This window comes from Mya arenaria, chromosome 3 (assembly GCF_026914265.1).
Source record: "Mya arenaria isolate MELC-2E11 chromosome 3, ASM2691426v1".
NCBI lineage: Eukaryota > Metazoa > Mollusca > Bivalvia > Myida > Myidae > Mya > Mya arenaria.
The window spans coordinates 64,581,398-64,602,241 of NC_069124.1; the positions used below are offsets into that span (position 1 = coordinate 64,581,398).

At 35.6% G+C, this 20,844-nt stretch overlaps 1 protein-coding gene across 6 annotated transcripts in view; it reads left to right on the forward strand.

Moving 5' to 3' along the window:
* The first annotated feature begins 4,137 nt into the window (after window positions 1-4,137).
* LOC128227606 (alpha-1,3-mannosyl-glycoprotein 4-beta-N-acetylglucosaminyltransferase B-like) overlaps window positions 4,138-20,844 on the forward strand; it is a 51,537-nt gene continuing 34,830 nt past the window's right edge. Inside the window, exons 1-3 of one of the 6 annotated variants that reach the window (XM_052938301.1) lie at window positions 4,138-4,179; window positions 8,722-8,753; window positions 18,650-18,731. The gene's annotated coding sequence lies outside the window, so the exon portion shown is untranslated. Of the gene's footprint in view, window positions 4,247-6,838; window positions 6,963-8,658; window positions 8,680-8,721; window positions 8,754-18,649; window positions 18,732-20,844 lie in introns of those variants that run through there. The other 5 variants (XM_052938300.1, XM_052938303.1, XM_052938302.1 and 2 more) reach the window with 5 other exon arrangements.

Here is a 20,844-nt window from a genome sequence, read left to right on the forward strand (position 1 = left end):
AAATGTGACCATGGTTGTATTTATGCCAGATTAAATTGTTCGTTCACATGTTCAATGCATAAATAGCCGACAGTATGGATGCTAAAAAGGCAAAGAGGTCCTTGTATAATTTTTGTATGCTTTTGCAAAGGTATTGGCTCAAAAGTTTTACCGATCGTATTGTACGATTAAGAAATATAGGGATGACAAAGACCTGAAAGTATAAAGCGAGTACATTCCTAGGCTTGCAAAATTCTACTTATTTCTGTTGTTGTTGTTGTTTTTAAATCGTCAAGTGTCACAGTGCACGCTTAAGGTTTAGCAATAAAACTTGGTCGTTATTTAAATGCTGAAAGACAATCACGTTTATGTCAATATTGTAAAGAAGGTTTTTGTTCGAACATCACATCTTGATGGTTTGTTCCTGATGCAATGGCAATAGACAATAATACACATAAATACCAAATATTGTGATTACCCAAATATAAATTAGTTAAATGTGCAAAGAACGGCAACTAATTTACATTTTGAATTTAAGAAAAGAGAAACAGTTGTTCAAGAGTGAACTTTATGTTCTTAATTGAATTTATTTTAAACAAAATCTGTGGTTGCTATCATGCGATTACATCACATGCAAAAGCACTATTCATCTATTTAAAGATGTCCTAAATAACAATTAAAGGATGTGAGTGCTTCTTTAAAACTTTACATGTCAAATAACATACTATGTGTCAAATTAACACTAATTTACCGTAGGTAACAATTATGTTATGCAAATACTATAGCCTATAGTTCGTAGGCGCTGGCTTGAAATATAGTTTACAAAGATAGAGTTTATTGTTAACATGTTATCAAATTGAATACAATCAGACCGATTTTTCGCCATACATATACATGTATATTGTGGTTTCCAAAAGATCTGAAATTGTTGCCATAAATAAATATATTAATGTGATTAATAATCTTATAATTTTGAATTCGTTTTATTCGAAAAATAGAACGTACTCAGGAAACGCTGCTTATTCGGGTTTTAGTTAGGTATATATAAATGCATTGAATTTAATAAATTTACAGTAAATGCATCTAATAGGGTACTTATGAATTTTGTCAAATCTCATTTTATGTTTAAGGAAATGTATTATATTGATGATATACATGCATGTTCAAGTATGTGTATAATATAATTTTGGCTAGTTGAACTGATTTATTATGATTTGAATGAGCCTTTGTCATCAAGTCACTGTGGTCACCAAGGTAAGCATTGTTCAAATCATTATGGATCATGCGAGAAAGTTGGTGTTAAAGGAGTAGGATTATGCGCTCAGAGTACAATGAAATACTGTGAATATGTCGCGATGTCGCTGGCATGACGTTGTCTGATGTTGTTGGCCACGGAGCCTGCCTTATGAAAGTATTTGCATTGAATGCATAGTTTAATTTAAAAACATAACCAGAGGATCTACAATAGATAGAGGTTCGAAATGACACTATTTAATTCTCTATTCCATGCAGTCAGTAAGCAATAAGTATGATCCTAACGAGAAAACTTGTCTCCCGGAATCAATACAGAATTTAATATTCAATGATGGACCATGGTGCGGTGTACTTAATATAACTCCAGTCGTAAACACCCAAACCTGTAGACAGATACCGCTTAATAAAAAAGCCCGGCGAGACAGCATGATGTCAGATACGAAATCACTACAGAACACTATCCAAAAGATGAATTCAGACAACAAGAATGTTGCGTAACTCGAAGAGTCGACAAAACAACATATTTCTCATAATTACCAGACCAGAAATGATGACAAATGCCCCTGAATAACACCTGAAATCAGAACACTCCTCAAGAAACGGGATCGCCTAAATAGAAGAAAGAAAAACACGTACAACCATCATGAAAGCTCAACATACAAATCTATAAAGCAAAAAGTACAGCAAACACTCCGACGGGCACTCTGATATTCTATCGAAAACATCATTAACCCATCACAGGAAATGCGAAAAAGTAACTGCATGAACATATTTTGGACCTACGCCAAACATAGCAAGAAAGACAGCTCCAATACCCCCGGCCTCAAAGAAGGTGGTCTCCTCTATACCGAACCCGAACATGAACTTCAGTTCCAATCTGTTTTTTTAAAGAAATAAAACATATCAGCAGAATACTTTACACAAAAATACACTGACAACTCTAAAGTATTCCCAGTCGCAAACGAAATCACATTCACAAGGAAATGAATACAAAAGCTACTAAAACTTCACAACCCCACAAAGCTGATGGCCCTGGCGAAGTAACCCCAAAAGTCTTTAAAGAACTTGCTCAGGCAATAGCTCCAATCCTCTCCATGATAGTTAACACGTCGATAAAAATATCTGAAATACCAGAACGCTGGAAAACTGCTAGTGACAAGCCATATAATGAAGCACAGAATGTCTAGCTGCATCTTTTCCACTCCAACATGGCTTCCTGAAGCAACAATCATTCGGTACACAGCTGCCAGAATCCTGAGAATCCACTTACGACATTATGACCAATCTGGGCCATGGCAAACAATCAGACGGCCTTTGGATTTTACAAAGGCCTTTGACCAATTCTTTAACAGTCTCCTACTCCATGAATTTTACCATTATCGCATCCAAGTCAAGATCAACAGGTGGAAACAGTCCTTTCTTTCCGATTGATCCCAAACAGATGCCTAGAAGGTAATTCTTCAAATACCGTCCCAGTTGAGTCCGTTGTCCCCAAGTGCTCCGTCATTGGTCCATCTCTATTTCTCCACAACATCAACGACATCCCTAATACCAACAAATCTAAAGTTCGCCTCTTCGCCGATGACACCATAATCTACCTAGCTATTACCCCCGCATCTAACTGCTGAGTGCTTAAAGAAGACCTACATGAACTACCAAAATGGGGACAGAGGTGGAAAATGGAATATCATCCATAGCAATGTCAAGTCATAACTATCTCCGAAATAGACAATAACTCAAGTACGACTTCAAACAGCACAACAATTCACTAGAACATGTCGACTATGTGAAATACCTGATATGCACTATCAACTCTGAACTAAACTCAACATGTTAAGAACATAACAACTACAGATAATAAGACCATCAGTATCCTGAAAAGAAATCTAAACATCTCCCTAACATTCGTAAAACAACAGGCCTACTTCAGTCTGGTAAGACACTGAGTGGAATATACAAGCGTTGGGTGGGATCCTCATGAGAAAGGAGACATCCGATGCCCCGAAAAGGTACAACGAAGGTCCGCCCGCTCTGTATCTAGCCGCTCTCATTGATCTCCCTAACATTCATACAACAACAAGCCTTCTTCATTCTGGTCAGACACTCAGTGGAATATGCAAACGTTGTGTGGGACCCTCACGAGAAAGGAGACATCCGATGCCTCGAAAAGGTACAATAGTCCGCCCGCTTTGTATCTAGCCGCTCTCATAACTGGTCTGGCATTTAAGCCCTTTTCATGGATCTGAGGCAAGCTGGCCATGCTATACAAGATCAGATACCGAACAAACATTTCCCCGTGAACCATCAGGGACAGGAATATGCTTCAACCCTCCATCGTGTCAGTCTGCACAATTGCGACACCTTCAGTCTTCAACTTGACACCAACATTTCTTAACTCTTAACTCTCTTTTTCTAACCGTCTTCATTGTACATACTCCTCACTTTTTACTTGAAGAAGAAGAAGAAGAAGAAGAAGAAGAAGAAGAAGAAGAAGAAGAAGAAGAAGTTGATATGTTTCCCCCATATGCACATGGCATACATGTATTTGGTATTTCAAGTAAAGAGTGAGCAACTATAATTTAGTTGTTAGTGCTCTTGCAAAACAGCATTATATACACGCTGATGCTTGCAAGTTTGTAGACTCTGAAATAGTGATCCGCTCACTGACCGCTGTAAATTTCACAAACTAAAGTGTGTTTTTTACTTGTATGATTTCAACAAACACGTTTTTTTATTATTACATTTTGGTTTTACATTTTTTTATTATTCCGGTTCAATGAAATGATTCTTACGTAAGAATAGCATTTAACAAGAATGCTGGAAGGGAAATAACCGCTGTATCTAAAATCCGGGTGTTGCGATAAATTCCTGTTGGCTGTAGCCTTTTGCTAATTTCGTAAACCAGTCATTTAAATTGTGTGAAGAAGATCGTACCGAAGAAGATAGGTACGAATTGTTAGTACAAGTAAAATGAAAAGATCGCTTCTTTAACATTTTCTCGTATATTTGAATTGTATGTACGATTTATTTTATCATATGCATTTAGTATGTAAACGTTTTGTTTTGCTTTCAATTTTGATTTTCATCTAGGTTAAGATTTTTTTATTTGACAGATTTGTGGGTGGGGCAGATTTATTTTACCAAAAAACAAGACCTGTAAGAAGCTGTATTCGTAGCCACGTTACTTATTATAAGGTTGCATATTAATTTCCTTTTAAGTGGTTCATTGAATATCTGTAGTGTTGGTACCAGTATAAGAGATCTAAAGTGAAAATCTTTAAATTATGAATGTGTACTTGACAGCTTAAGTCTAAACATTATTTTTTTTCTATTTTCATTTCTGAACTCTCTGTGCGCCTTTGATTAAGTAAAGAATGTGATACAAGTCTCATATTTGGAATGATTAAGAAAATAAAAATCACAAAATTCATCAACTTAGCTTCTTAGTCTAGATAATATCACAGGTGTGCGGTTTAAACATCATAATATGACATTATGTCTTAGGCTCCCATGTTAACAAATGTTTGTAAGCGTGAGCACTGGACATATTAAACAAATTGATGCCAACTATTAAAAGTCGTAGTAAATGATTACTGCCTGCACACGCACGTACATTGTAAGCTGCTGTATTGTCATTCTAAAATGCCGTCCAGGCTGCTTTTTTAATGATGTTTACCATATACATGTTTCATTGATAAATAGTTGTGAAGATGAATGAACGTACGCTTGTATTCAAGGCTGTATGTGTTCATAGTCAGTATCCAAATTAAACTTTCTGTTTACCTGTATGTCATTAATCTTTGAGCAAATTAATCCAGTAAAAAATATTCTGATTGTTTTTTCACATTTACGCCATATACAAACATGATATATGCTTCAAATGTATCTTTATTGTCCCTGTACTTACCTTGCTCCGAATACAACAAATCTGTCTCAAAGAAGTTGCACCTAACCTTCGTTTGACCATCTTTTTTAAATAAAGTGAAATGTTGCTATGTAAACTTCAGACTGTTTGCTTAACATATTTGCCATTGATAACTACACACAACACTGATAATAATGGGAATATTTTCATGCTTTTTAATCACATTGACTGTTTGGTAAAACAGTCTGCAAATTTGTAAATGTTTACAGCGGAAAAATTACTCGACATCATTTACACGTGTAAAGCTGTTAGCCTTAATTACGTCCAACTTCCATTGTATGGATTGTATGGGAAGGTGGATGAGCATCTATAAGGCCAAACACTATTTGATAAAACAGTCTTTCTGAATTATTCAGGTATGTGAATCTGTAACAACATACAGTATTTGTTTATCAGTCTGTCAGACAAAAAGTCAATAACAACAGATTCAATTTGTGGCCTAATTTTTGGAGTTAATGATCATTGGGATTCGCACACATATCAGAAGTTATTTGTCACAGGGCATTTTCCAGTTTTGTGGTACAGGTTCATTTGCTTCATTTTCCCTCTTAGGGAAAGTTTAATACGGTAATTTACCACAGAATACTCATTAATAAATAGCATTTGTTTTCTTTATTAACATGGGTGTACCGGTAATTCGTTATAGGTAGTGTATAAATAAGAGTGAGCTTGTCAATCAGTCCATCGCCTGGTCTATTGATTTTTACAATGTCTGGACAATAACTCTTAAAAAAGATTGACCAATTTAAAAACATGTTTTACACTATAAAATACAGGTCAAGTTTGACTTTGGTTTCAATCTACCAATGTTTTATGGAGTTATGGCCACTTTTCAAATTATTTTACCAAAATTAATAACAAATTGCGAAAAAACAACAACATGGTAATTAAAGGGTCAATGGATTTAAATAATTTTTGGTACATTAGTTTGGTACATGGTTCAACACCATAAAACACAGGTCAATTCAACCTCACTTACAAGCCATAAACTGTTTAGGGAGTTGTGGCCCCTTTTCAACTTACAATAATTATTTCCCCAAAAATGCTGTCCAGATAACAACCAATAGACTAGTAAACGGATATAAATCATTTTTGGGACATGGGAAATAACACCCTTTCAAATTAGAATTTGCCCCAAAAATGGTGTCTGGGTAATAAATCAGTCAAAGAATTAGTCTGATGTACTTCACTTTTGTTTAGAAGTAGTTTACCATTGTTGTGGACAGGGAGCATGTGTAAATTTTCATCACTCCTCAGTGGTGCGACAGCTCTAGTTTCTAATAGAAGACATCTGCTAACCATGAGTCAAAGCTTAGAATCAACCAGGATTAAAGCTAAAAAAAATCACACTTTCAAATAGAACTTTTGGCTGAAAAATGAAGAAAATTTATGCTCTGTATGAGATTGTAAGGTGATTGTGTGTCAGCCTTTTTATTTTGTGCATGACTAAGGCCATTGTATGAATAGATGAATGTGATACTGAAGCAACTTACAGGGGCAGTATTGAGAAGTTTTATCAAATATTTTGTTTATTTGAAGAAGTATGAATACATTTTTAGACTATCTGCGCATGTGCGCAGGTAGTCTTAAGACCACAAACTCCAAAGAACTACTTCTATTCATGTCGTTTTAACCCATTTTTTGGTCTCAATGCGCTCTATGTTTAGCAGAATGACGTCAAAACCATACAAATGGATTGGTCGTGTTGCAGTCCGAGTATGAAGCAAAGTAGTTCGGATTAAAACTGTTTAAAATCCAAAGAGTACGAAGCATTCATAACAGCACTAGTACTGTTTCTACAAAGGTACTTATATTAAACATAAATAAGTTAAATAACATTAAATTTATCAATAAACTTTAAAAAGCACAATCCTATTCTCATTCATAAAAACAGACTAGTTCCGATATTCTAAACATATAGTTTCTACATACATTTGATTAACTGACCACATGTTTGTCCTCGCCGTGGGAAAACGACCATCTGATAAGCTCTGCATTTTAAAAGGTACATGTATAATTGCTAAAGTTGCTCGTAAAAATAAAATCATTTTCCTTAAAGAATTAAAACGTGTAAGTTCATAAAATTTGTCTTATGTATGCTCTCTAATCAAAACACCGAAAAACCTTTAGACCTTTTCCCATAGTTCAAATAAAATTTGCAACTCTCACATATTTGCCCGCAGATAGTCTTTCAACGCCTCACGCTTTGATTGTTATAATATGTTTGTCTGTGCCACACATAAAAGATTGCATATATAACTACAATCAATCTTAAACATTTAGTGGGGGCAAAACCTGTTTGACTTCAAAATTTAGTTTAAGTCACTGTTGGGTTTATTTCAGGGTCAAGCCATATTAATGCAGACATTATTGTGCTTGGGCAGATCTTTATAAACTCAACAACAACAACCACATTTAGTGATTGTGTTCAAATAAATAAATACATCCTGATTTCACTACTGAGTCACATGAATATTAGTTTGGTCATATAGTTATCTGTTGTTGTTTTACTTTTTCATTTTCTGTGGACTTTGTTGATATTCAAGCAATGGTCATTTACACTGATTTTATTGCTTATAGTAGCTAATTAAGTTTATTCATCCGAGCTCAAGTGTCTATATCAGGAAATGTATTTCTTTTGTAGGATGAAATAAAACTTGAATTATACAACCCTTCACTTGAAATAATTTATGTTCTTCACATGAAAGGCGATTTATAATGTTTTTGTTTTTTTTATTTATGAGCAACTACTGTTTGAATGGAGTTTTATAAGACATAAGAAATTAACTGAAGCGACACATATCACACTGTTTGGATATATTTAAGCATATATTTTGTTTACCAGGACATAATAGAATTTTTTTTTACTTTTTTATTTAGCTACAAAATATGAAATAGTCATAAATGTCAACATTTTATGTAAAGTGACTGATTGAAATGCTATGCTTTTTTATTTTGTATTCAAAAATACCAAGTTATATTAGAATCATAACAAAACAGGATGTGTTATAAGGCCTAAAAAAAAAATTGTTTGGTTAGGGTTACATCCTTTTCAAAAATAGGTAGGGCAGGTAGGCTTTTTATTTTTTTTTATTAGGCTTTATATAAGAATATCATTTTCATCATTGGAGAATGGTGTTAAAGCTATCTTCTGTATAAGCATTTAAGGTTTAAACTACATATTGAAAAGCAATTTAAAAAAAAAACGAATTTTTTATTTTTTTTTTTATTTTTTTTAGTTTTTCATTTTTTTTTTTCAAACTGACTATAAAAACGGTAGGGTCGGCACCTATTCCGTAGGTAGGGTCGGGTAACCCGAACCAAATGTATTTTTTTTTTAGGCCTAAGAGGCATTTTTAAAAAAATGTAATACACACTATACAAAGACTTGTTTCTTACAACATCATATATGAGATAAGATTTACCAGGCATGGGCAGCTGTTTTGATTTAATGTTACATAGCACATCTGTATCAGTTAGTGTTTAAAGTGTTCTAGACAGAAATGATGGTTTGTATAGAAGTATGTTTTAAAAGACATTAAAATAAGTTTGTTTTATTCCAGGTCCCAGCTAGGATCTTAGTGGCAGGTGAAAGGTATTACTTTTTTACCTTTTTTATTCAATCTGTTAGAATTTGTTTTATAGAATATAATATGTACCTGTAAATGAATAAGCCTTGTTTGACATATTAAGGCCTCAGCAACAGTCAGTAAAACAGTGATAAAGTGTCAGAGAGATCAATAATACAGTGTCAGAAACATCAATAATACAGTGTCGAGACATCAGTAATACAGTGTCACGACGTCAGTAATACAGTGTCACGAACTAAGTAATACAGTGTCACGACGTCAGTAATACAGTATCACGACGTCAGTAGTGTCATGAAGTCAGTGATACAGTGTCGAGACGTCAGTGATACAGTGTCGAGACGTCAGTCATACAGTGTCGAGACGTCAGTAATAAAGTGTCGAGATGTCAGTAATACAGTGTCAAGACATCAGTAATACAGTGTCGAGACATCAGTTATACAGTATCGAGACGTCAGTAACACAGTGTTGAGACATCAGTAATACAGTGTCGAGACATCAGTAATACAGTGTCGAGACATCAGTTACACAGTGTCTGAAAATTATAATGTATCATCTAAAATACATGTATATAAGAAAATCGTTATACAGAGATAGTCATATATGCCAGAAGCACTAATTTTCTAAAATAATCTTGTAGCTTCTCTGCAACTAGGGATCAGCTCAGATTTCTTCTCTTGTCTATAGGAAAGTTGGCAGATGTTTCCCAAATTTGCATTTCATGAAATAATACAAAGGTTATATAGATGTTGAGGTAATAAAGGCCGGTTGTTTCGTCTGTCTGGTGCTTAATGAAATTGTGTAGGTTGGAATGGTGTCTCAGCAGGAATTATATGCCATCATGATGTTTGATTGTCTTTTGCCACCTTATGGCTTACAAGAACAGATTTTCTCGGAGCTCATAAAAACAAATTACATTTCCAAATGGCAAATAGTTGTCATGAGAGCATTGTAATGTTTGATATTTTTCTTCATGTAATATATTTGTTGATGCTGTTAATAATAATTATAGTAAATCAGTTTTATTTTTCTGTAAGATAAAAAAAATACATTTCCATTTTGAATTGGTTTCTAAAATGTCTGCAGTGTCAGTGACTTGATAAATGCCTGCTTGCAATGAAGTTGAAGGTTGTAATTTTGCATACTGATGTTGCAGGTGCATAATGTCAATAATAAATGTGTTGCTCTTATGTTTAGGGTATTATGCACACATTGAGTCAAACAGGGCATAGGACTTGGTAGAAAATTCTATTTTCCTGGTAAAGTCCTAGCTCGTCTGTTTTTGTGTTTTTTAAAGGCGAGGTGTTTTCATAACCCATGGTGCCAATGGTGTTCATCTGGAAGGCGAGGTGTTGTCATAACCCTTGGTGCTAATGGTGTTCATCTGGAAGGCAAGGTGTTGTCATAACCCTTGGTACCAATGGTGTTCATGTGGAAGGCAAGGTGTTGTCATAACCCTTGGTACCAATGGTGTTCATCTGGAAGGCAAGGTGTTGTCATAACCCTTGGTGCCAATGGTGTTCATGTGGAAGGCAAGGTGTTGTCATAACCCTTGGTGCCAATGGTGTTCATGTGGAAGGCGAGGTGTTGTCATAACCCTTGGTACCAATGGTGTTCATATGGAAGGCAAGGTGTTGTCATAACCCTTGGTGCCAATGGTGTTCATGTGGAAGGCGAGGTGTTGTCATAACCCTTGGTGCCAATGGTGTTCATGTAGAAGGCGAGGTGTTGTCATAACCCTTGGTGCCAATGGTGTTCATCTGGAAGGCGAGGTGTTGTCATAACCCTTGGTGCCAATGGTGTTCATCAGGATGGCGAGGTGTTGTCATAACCCTTGGTGCCAATGGTGTTCATCTGAGCATCATCTGCACTGTAATGCAAACACTTTAACCTTGGCCATAGCTTAAAAATGATTCAAGATATTCATATGACACATGGTAAACATTGCTTGAGGCTTTATGCACATATTTAGCAATAACACTTGAATGGCTTTAATAATTGTACAGTTATGTCCCTTTTCACTAAAAAACACAACTGGGAAGCAATGGGAAGCAGTGGCAGTCGATGCGCGGCACTCTTGTTACTCTATAAATGGAAACCTCTGATTTGATCAAGCCTGTAACTTCCCCCTACTTTCAGTGTCTTAAATCCAGTCCACTTGAAACACTTGAAAGATTTTGAACCTAGGCACATTATTGTTGATCTCGTCAGGATGACACAAACACAATGTGTCCCAATTATGCTAATTGAAAGTCAAGGTTATGGTATAAAGCAGAGGTCAGGTAGTCCTAGGTCTGTAAGAGCTTCCATTAAAGGAAGTTTGGAATTGTATTACTGGTACTCCCTAAAAGTGTGCTACAACTTCTAAAATTGACTGCTTGGAAGTACTGAAACCACCAAACACTTTGGATAAAACTTTATATGTCACTTAATCTCACATAATCATATGTCGGAAGTTGAAAATGTCAAAACCTTTTGATATTTTTTGGAGTAGTTTTTTATTAAATATTGCTGTTGATATTGATAGGGATGTTTTGTAATATTGCTGTTGATATTGATGGTTGTTTTGTTATATTGCTGTCGATATTGATGGGGATGTTTTGTAATATTGCTGACGATATTGATGGGGATGTTTTGTAATATTGCTGACGATATTGATGGGAATGTTTTGTAATATTGCTGACGATATTGATGGGGATGTTTTGTAATATTGCTGACGATATTGATAGGGATGTTTTTTAATATTGCTGTTGATATTGATGGTTGTTTTGTTATATTGCTGACGATATTGATGGGGATGTTTTGTAATATTGCTGACGATATTGATGGGGATGTTTTGTAATATTGCTGACGATATTGATTGGGATGTTTTGTAATATTGCTGACGATATTGATTGGGATGTTTTGTAATATTGCTGTTGATATTGATGGGGATGTTTTGTAATATTGCTGACGATATTGATGGGGATGTTTTGTAATATTGCTGTCGATATTGATAGGGATGTTTTGTAATATTGCTTTGATATTGATGGGGATGTTTTTTAATATTGCTGTTGATATTGATGGGGATGTTTTGTAATATTACTGTCGATATTGATGGGGATGTTTTGTAATATTGCTGTCGATATTGATGGGGTAGTTTTTTAATATTGCTGTCGATATTGATGGGGATGTTTTGTAATATTGCTGTCGATATTGATGGGGTAGTTTTGTAATATTGCTGTTGATATTGATGGGGATGTTTTGTAATATTGCTGTTGATATTGATAGGGATGTTTTGTAATATTGCTGTTGAAATTGATAGGGATGTTTTGTAATATTGCTGTTGAAATTGATAGGGATGTTTTGTAATATTGCTGTCATTATTGATGGGGATGTTTTGTAATATTGCTGTTAATTGATATTGATGGGGGTAGTTTTGTAATATTGCTGTTGATATTGATGGGGTAGTTTTGTATTATTGCTGTTGATATTGATGGGGGTAGTTTTGTAATATTGCTGTTGATATTGATGGGGGTAGTTCTGTATTATTGCTGTTGATATTGATGGGGGTAGTTTTGTATTATTGCTGTTGATATTGATGGGGTTAGTTCTGTATTATTGCTGTTGATATTGATGGGGGTAGTTTTGTATTATTGCTGTTGATATTGATGGGGTAGTTTTGTATTATTGCTGTTGATATTGATGGGGGTAGTTCTGTATTATTGCTTTTGATATTGATGGGGGTAGTTCTGTATTATTGCTTTTGATATTGATGGGGGTAGTTCTGTATTATTGCTTTTGATATTGATGGGGGTAGTTTTGTATTATTGCTTTTGATATTGATGGGGGTAGTTCTGTATTATTGCTGTTGATATTGATGGGGGTAGTTCTGTATTATTGCTTTTGATATTGATGGGGGTAGTTCTGTATTATTGCTTTTGATATTGATGGGGGTAGTTCTGTATTATTGCTTTTGATATTGATGGGGGTAGTTCTGTATTATTGCTTTTGATATTGATGGGGGTAGTTCTGTATTTTTGCTGTTGATATTGATGGGGTAGTTTTGTATTATTGCTGTTGATATTGATGGGGTAGTTTTGTATTATTGCTGTTGATATTGATGGGGGTAGTTTTGTAATATTACTGTCGATATTGATGGGGATATTTTGTAATATTGCTTTTATATTGATGGGGATGTTTTGTAATATTGCTGTCGATATTGATGGGGTAGTTTTTTAATATTGCTGTCAATATTGATGGGAATGTTTTGTAATATTGCTGTCGATATTGATGGGGTAGTTTTGTAATATTGCTGTTGATATTGATGGGGATGTTTTGTAATATTGCTGTTGATATTGATAGGGATGTTTTGTAATATTGCTGTTGAAATTGATAGGGATGTTTTGTAATATTGCTGTTGAAATTGATAGGGATGTTTTGTAATATTGCTGTCGTTATTGATGGGGATGTTTTGTAATATTGCTGTTAATTGATATTGATGGGGGTAGTTTTGTAATATTGCTGTTGATATTGATGGGGTAGTTTTGTATTATTGCTGTTGATATTGATGGGGGTAGTTTTGTAATATTGCTGTTGATATTGATGGGGTAGTTTTGTATTATTGCTGTTGATATTGATGGGGTAGTTTTGTATTATTGCTGTTGATATTGATGGGGGTAGTTCTGTATTATTGCTGTTGATATTGATGGGGGTAGTTTTGTATTATTGCTGTTGATATTGATGGGGGTAGTTCTGTAAAATCGCTGTAGATAATGATGGGGTTGTTTTGTCATATTGCTGTTGATAACGATGATAATGATGGGGTTGTTTTGTCATATTGCTGTTGATAACGATGGGGGTAGTTTTGTATTATTGCTGTTGATATTGATGGGGGTAGTTCTGTAAAATCGCTGTTGATATTGATGGGGTGGTTTGTAATATCGCTGTTGATATTGATGGGGTGGTTTGTAATATCGCTGTTGATATTGATGGGGTGGTTTGTAATATCGCTGTTGATAATGATGGGGTTGTTTGTAATATCGCTGTTGATATTGATAGGAGTATAAGATTTGTAATATCACTGTTAATATTGGTGGAGGTCATATTGTAATGTTTCTGTAAATAATGATTGGTTAGTTCTGTATTATCACTGTTGATATTGATTGGTTAGTTTTGTAATATAGCTGTTGATATTGATGAGAGTGGATTTTTAATCTTGATGTTAATATTGAATAAAGAAATTTGGTAATTTTGCTGTTGAAATTGATTGGAATAGTTTTGGAATATTCATAGACTTGGAATGTTCCATGTACATGACTGAGACAATGCAAGCTTTAACATTGGCAGCTGCAATTTTCTGTAGCTAGACTGATCTAATAAATGCCATGACAGGGCCAAACTACCTTTTGATTGGATTGTATAAACAGATTGAAGTGATTTGTCAGAAACAATCTCAAGGGCGTATAATATGGATTACTGGGGTAACAAGTCCAAAAGTATAGAAATTCATATGGCAGAAGCCTGAAATTCCAAATAAATAACTTTGACACATTTCTGTGATGAGCTCCTTTGATAATGTACTGTGTTATTGAATTTACCATTCTGGTATTGCTCAGGGATATAATTGATTCCTGTTTTCCAGGTTCAGAATTGTTGAAGAATAATGCTAATACCAGGTCCTGTTTTAATGAGGTATTTCAATATAATACCAGAATCATTAGGATGGCTGTCGCAACTTTGTATTAATGAATGTAAATTGTGAAAACATAACAGTTTCTTTTTGCCAATGACTCTGAAACAAGATAATATTATCATTCACAAATAGATTGAATCATGGCCTCACAAGGATTAATTACGAACCAGGAACTAGTGTATGTTACACTGAAAACTATTTTTACACTGTTATTACATACATGTATCAAAGGATACCCAATCTCATGGAGCTTTGCCTTTAAATAGTTTATTAAAAACCTTTCTGATGCACAATTAAAATAAAATGTAAATTTTGGGTATGTATGCATCAACAAGACTTAAAATGGCAATGATATTACTAACCGCGAACATTTAGGTTCTGAGGTCTTTTCCACAAGTGGAAGTAGTTAAATTTAATGGGGAATTCCCAACATCTAATTTGACGGACATAAAACTCTCTAACTCCAAACATATTGTTTATGGCGTGAGTTGTAAAACACTAGCGGATCCATCGGGAGCGCATCTGGCACGCACCACCCCTAAAAATGTCCAAGTTTACTTTTTAATTCAATTGTGGGAGAGAAAAAGTAGTCAAATACGCTCAAAATTAACCATTTTGACTTGAACATTTTTCATGGGGAAGCACCGATACTAGTTTTTGAAAATCAGACTCCATCTGCTATCGATAATCGCATTGAATCGGACCAACCATTTTGATCTACTATCGGACCATAATCGAAAGTTCATTATATAATTTGAGAATATATTGTTTATACATAATGTAGTATCATCATGGTCATTTAAATGGTTTAACCTGGAGTCAGTAAGTGTGAAACTATAGTCATGCTTATTGGAGCAGTTAATATTATAAAATGTCCATGAACTTGTAATGACTTTAAAAACTTCGAACGAGCATAACAACAAAACATATAGATCTATCAGATGCAAAATGATGCAGACCGCATCAATTACATCTAAGTTACCGCATTACAAAAAGATACGTTATTACTGGAAGTAACATTATAGCGACATCGTTTTTGGACAACCACTATTGATCTTCGCTGACATTACATTGTCAGGGACGATTTATCGATTGTACTCGATAAGCGTGTCTGATCACTAGGCAGTACCCCCTTACACCCCTGCCAACACTATACTATAAAAAAAATTGTTTTTGAGAGAGGGGCGTAAGTCAAAAGGTTACGTCCCTTAGTTATGCCCATCCAACATCAAATGCTGGATCTGCCCCTGTAAATAGATTCCTGTCACAAAACTGTTTCAAACTGGTTTTGGAGAGTTCATGCAAGTCTTAATACTCAACCACAACACTTCAAGTAGTAAACACAAGTTTGTTCCTTGATATCTCTTGTAAATGATTATATATTCTGCAGTTTTTCGCCAAATAGATCGTGCCTTAGCTCGCTAATGCACCAGTAAACACAAATGCATCTACATGCAAAACACTTAATATCTTTTCAAATTTAGAAAACCCTAACATATTTTTTACGTAATTGTGAAGAAGTAGATTATAAAACATTTAAATATTAACACTGAAATTGAACTCACAAACTAATGCCCCCCCCAAAAAAACAACAACAACAACAACAAACAAACAAAAGACAAAACAAAACACAACAACAACAAACAAAAAAAAACAAAAACAAAAAACATGGCTAAATGGGTAGTCAATTTTAAAGAATCATTTTTTTTAAAGAATGTATTTTCCATGATAAAGAATTGACAAAAAAAATCCACAATGTGGTTGTGTTTTGACATGTACCCTGTAACTTAACATACACTTAACTTCAAAATGTCTTGTATATTGTATATCATGGCCAAGTATAACAGCAAGTTCTATAACCATCTGTCAGTTACTATCACTTGTCTAATTTTCATTTAATATTCCTATCTTCTAAATTTGAGTATAATTAAACATTACCCATAATAGATTTTAATAACATATTTTTACCCCTTTGAAAGGATTTGCATTACCAGTTAAAATAAAAACAAAATTCTTTCTTAGGCTAAAATACATAGTGGGGAATTATTCAAAAATGTTAGCTCGTTAAAAAGTGATTAGAACTGGTAGGGTTTGTTTAAAAAAAAAGTTATTAGTAGTGAAAGTATTGATAAATTTCTCGGTTGCTATGATACTCTCCCTGTGATTAAGAATAATATCTCTAAATTATTAGACATGATATTATATGATAAGAACAATGGGGCATGGTTTATCGTTTCAGGCTTAAGCATGATTATTATTATGCCCCCCTTCGAAGAAGAGGGGTATATTGCTTATCACATGTCGGTCGGTCGGTCCGTCGGTAGACCAAAGCTCGTCCGACTGATAACTCAACAATTCCTGAACGTTTGGTCATCAAACTTGACATGAAGGTTGGGCCTGACCAGTAGATGACCCCTGTTGATTTTAGGGCTCATAGGGTCAATGGTAAAATAATTTTAAAGCTTGTCCAAGTGATAACTCAACAATGCCTACATCTATGGTCATCAATCTTGATATGGAAGTTGGGCCTGACCAGTAGATGACCTCTATTGTTTTTGGGGGTCATTGGGCATAAGTCAAGGTCACAGTGATATTGAATGGTAAAAGGTTGTCCGAGTCAAAACTCGACAATGCCTGCACCCATGGCCCTCATACTGGACTTGGAGGTTGGACCTGACCAGTAGAAGACCCCTATTGTTTTTAGGGGTCATCGGGCCAAAGGTCATAGTGACCTTGAATGGTAAAAGGTTGTCATGTGATAACTCGATAATGCCTGCACCCATGGCCCTCAAACTTAACTTGGAGGTTGGGCCTGACCAGTAGATGACATCTATTGTTTTAGGTGTCATCAGGCCAAAGGTCAAGGTCACAGTGACCTTGAATGACAAAAGACGGTCTGAGTGATAACTCAACAATGACTGCACCCATGGCCCTCAAACTCAAGGTTGGGCCTGACCAGAAGATGACTACTATTTTTTTATTTTTTTATTTTTTTTTTTTTTTTGGGGGGGGGGGTCATCGGGCCAAAGGTCAAGGTCAAAGTGACCTTGAATGATAAAAGTCTGTCCGAGTGATAACTCAACAATGCCTGCACCCATGGCCATCAAATTTGACTTGGAAGTTGGGCCTGACCAGTAGATGACCCCTATTGATTCTAGAGGGTCAAAGGTCAAGGTCACAGTGACCTTGAAAGCAAACTTGATAATTCCTGGACCTATGGTCATCAAACTTGACAAGAAGGTTGGGCCTGACCGGTAGATGACCCCTCTTGACTTTGGGGTCATCGGGCCAAGGTCAAGGTCACAGTAACCTTTAACGCAAAAAGTTAACAAATGTGATATCTCAACAATGCTTGAACCTAAGATCATCAAACTTGACATGGAAGTTGGGCCTGACCAGAAGATGACCCTTATTGAATTTAGGAGTCATTGGGTCAAAGGTCAAGTTCACAGTGACTTTGAATGCGTAGATGTTTAGAGTGATAACTCGACAATGCCTGCACCCATGGCCCTCAAACTTGACTTGGAGTTGTGTCTAACCTCTAGATGACCCCTTATGATTTAAGGGGTCATCGGGTCAAAGGTCAAGGTCACAGTGACCTTGAGCGAAAAAAACTTTGTCTGTGTGATAACTTGTCAATGCCTGCACCCATGGCCCTCAAACTTGACATTTAGATTTTTGTTGATCAGCTGATGACTCCTATGGATTTTGAGGTCATAGAGTCAAAGGTCATGGTCATAACACACTCTATTCTCACACTTTGAATGGTCATAATCTTAAAACTGCCTCAACAGCATCCAATGTCAGTGACAAATTAGCATCATTTGGGTCCATGCATATTTCATTCAATTGTCCATATAATCCTGACAACATGGCGCTCAGGGGGGGGGGGGGGGGGGGCATAATGTTTGACAAACATCTCTTGTTTGATAGTTAATTTGCTGTTTTACATCAACCAATGCATATATACATTACATTGAGGTTGTACCAAGTTGCTGTCCCTTTGGTGCGATTTGTATTTGTACCAAAATGTGTACATGCTTTACTAGGTTTATTACAGCCAATGAAAACAATATTGAAGTGGTATTGCACAGTGGTGAAGATGACCCCCTCTCACCCTGGAGAGGTCATGGGTTGGAGCCTCAGTCACCATTTGCACTCACTAATGGCCTGTCAAAATGCAGGTATTTTGTAGTAGGTTACCCTGATCTTTGACTTCATCTTTTTAAGGTACCGGAGACTCAGCTTCTTACACTTAAGACAGTTTGACCACTGTAAGGGATGTGGAGGATTGACCAAGACATAACTAAAAGTAAGTTCTTTGTATAAGGCATGGCTTGTTGGCAGCCATGAACTGTTACTAAGCGTCACTGCATTGAAAGAGTCAGAGGTGCTTACACACTTCTGTTTTGCCAAGGTTGGGATTGATTCGGTTGTTTAAGAGATAGCTGTAAAAAGTACAAGATGTCCAGTTGTTGGAGTTTATTTGAAGAAGTAAAAGTAGCAGTATGATGTATATACAATACAATATAAACGTTTCAATATCTAAAACATGAAACCTAACAATTCATTATTAATATAAAGTGATAACTTCATGGGGAAAACTCGCTTGATATATGAGAGTACCAAATGAGGAAAACATGCTAAGTTAAATTACAATATACTTGAATTAAATGAAAAAGGTATATTTGATATAATAATAAATTCAAGTTATTTACAAATCAAATAATCAATAAAAAGCATTAAATAAAATATTTCATAGAAAATAAGTCAGCGATCTTTATCAAATCAAATAAGAAATGTTTAAAAGAAAAAATACAACAAAATAGTTCTTACCTGTAAAAAGTACAAGATGTCCAGTTATTGAAGTTTATTTGAAGAAGTAAAAGTAGCAGTATGATAAGGGACAAGATTGTTGTTCCCTTATATACTGCTTGGTTGCCATAAAACAGTATCCATGGCACCTCAACAACTGACCTATCTTGATGGTACATGTTCTGTTGCTTATGTAGTTAAAAAGGCAAGTTGAAATGAAAATGTCATAAAAATCTCTTTTAAATTGTATTTCAAAGGTTGCTAGCCATGATTTTCTTATTATGTCTCCCCCTCTCTGGGGGAGACATATTGTTTTTGCCCTGTCCGTCAGTCCGGTAGTCCGTCAGTCCGTACGTCACACTTCGTTTCCGATCGATAACTGGAAAACCGCATGACCTAGGATCACCAAACTTGGTAGGGAGGTTGGTCGTGAGGTGTAGAGGATCCCTATTGTTTTTGGGGTCACTAGGTCAAAGGTCAAGGTCGCGGCGACCCCCAATATAAAAAACATTTCTGCTCAAAATCATGAGAACGGTTTGACCTAGGTTCACCAAACTTGGTAGGGAGGTTGGTCGTGAGGTGTAGAGGATCCCTATTGTTTTTGGGGTCACTAGGTCAAAGGTCAAGGTCGCGGCGAACCCCAATATAAAAAACATTTCTGCTCAAAATCTTGAGAACGGTTTGACCTAGGTTCACCAAACTTGGTAGGGAGGTTGGTCATGAGGTGTAGAAGATCCCTATTGTTTTTGGGGTCACTAGGTCAAAGGTCAAGGTCGCGGCGACCCCCAATGTAAAAAACATTTCCGCTCAATATCTTGAGAATGGTTTGGCCTAGGTTCACCAAACTTGGTAGGGAGGTTGATCATGAGGTTTAGAAAACTCCTATATTTTGGGGGGTCACAAGGTCAAAGGTCAACGTCGCTGTGACCTCTAATGTAAAAAAATATTTCCGTGCAATATCAGGAGAATGCTTTGATCTAGGTTCACCAAACTTTGAAGTGAGGTTGGTCATGATGTCTAGTTGATTTTGCGATCAGTTGGTCAAAGGTCAAGGTCACTGACCTTGAGGTGAAGAACCGGTTTCTGCTCAATAACTCAAGAACGTTTACACCCAGGAACTTCATACTTGGTATGCCAGTTAGTCATGACTAGTTGATGGCCCCTATTGATTTTGGGATCAGAAGGTCAAAGATGAAGGTCACAATACTGTGAGGTAAAAAATGGTTTCCGCTCAATAACTAAAGAATGCTTCCACCCAGGAACTTAATACCTGGTATGCCAGTTGATCATGACTAGTAGATGACCCGTATTGATTGTCCATCATTGATTATTTCTCACCTACGACCACACAATGGGGGAGACATGCGCTTTTTCAAAAAAGCAATCTCTAGTTAGGTTTTATATTTGATATTTGTTTATTAATTTACAGTGATATAAAGGTGGTCTAATGTTGCTTATTGGTGACTGTTTTATAATTTTTTACCTTTTAAACAACAGCTAAAGAAGATATACAGCAATGAAAATCAATTACATTGTCAAATATGGTAAACATAAAATGTGCAAATTTGGTTAACATAAAATGTGCATTTAATAGTAATATATACAGATAT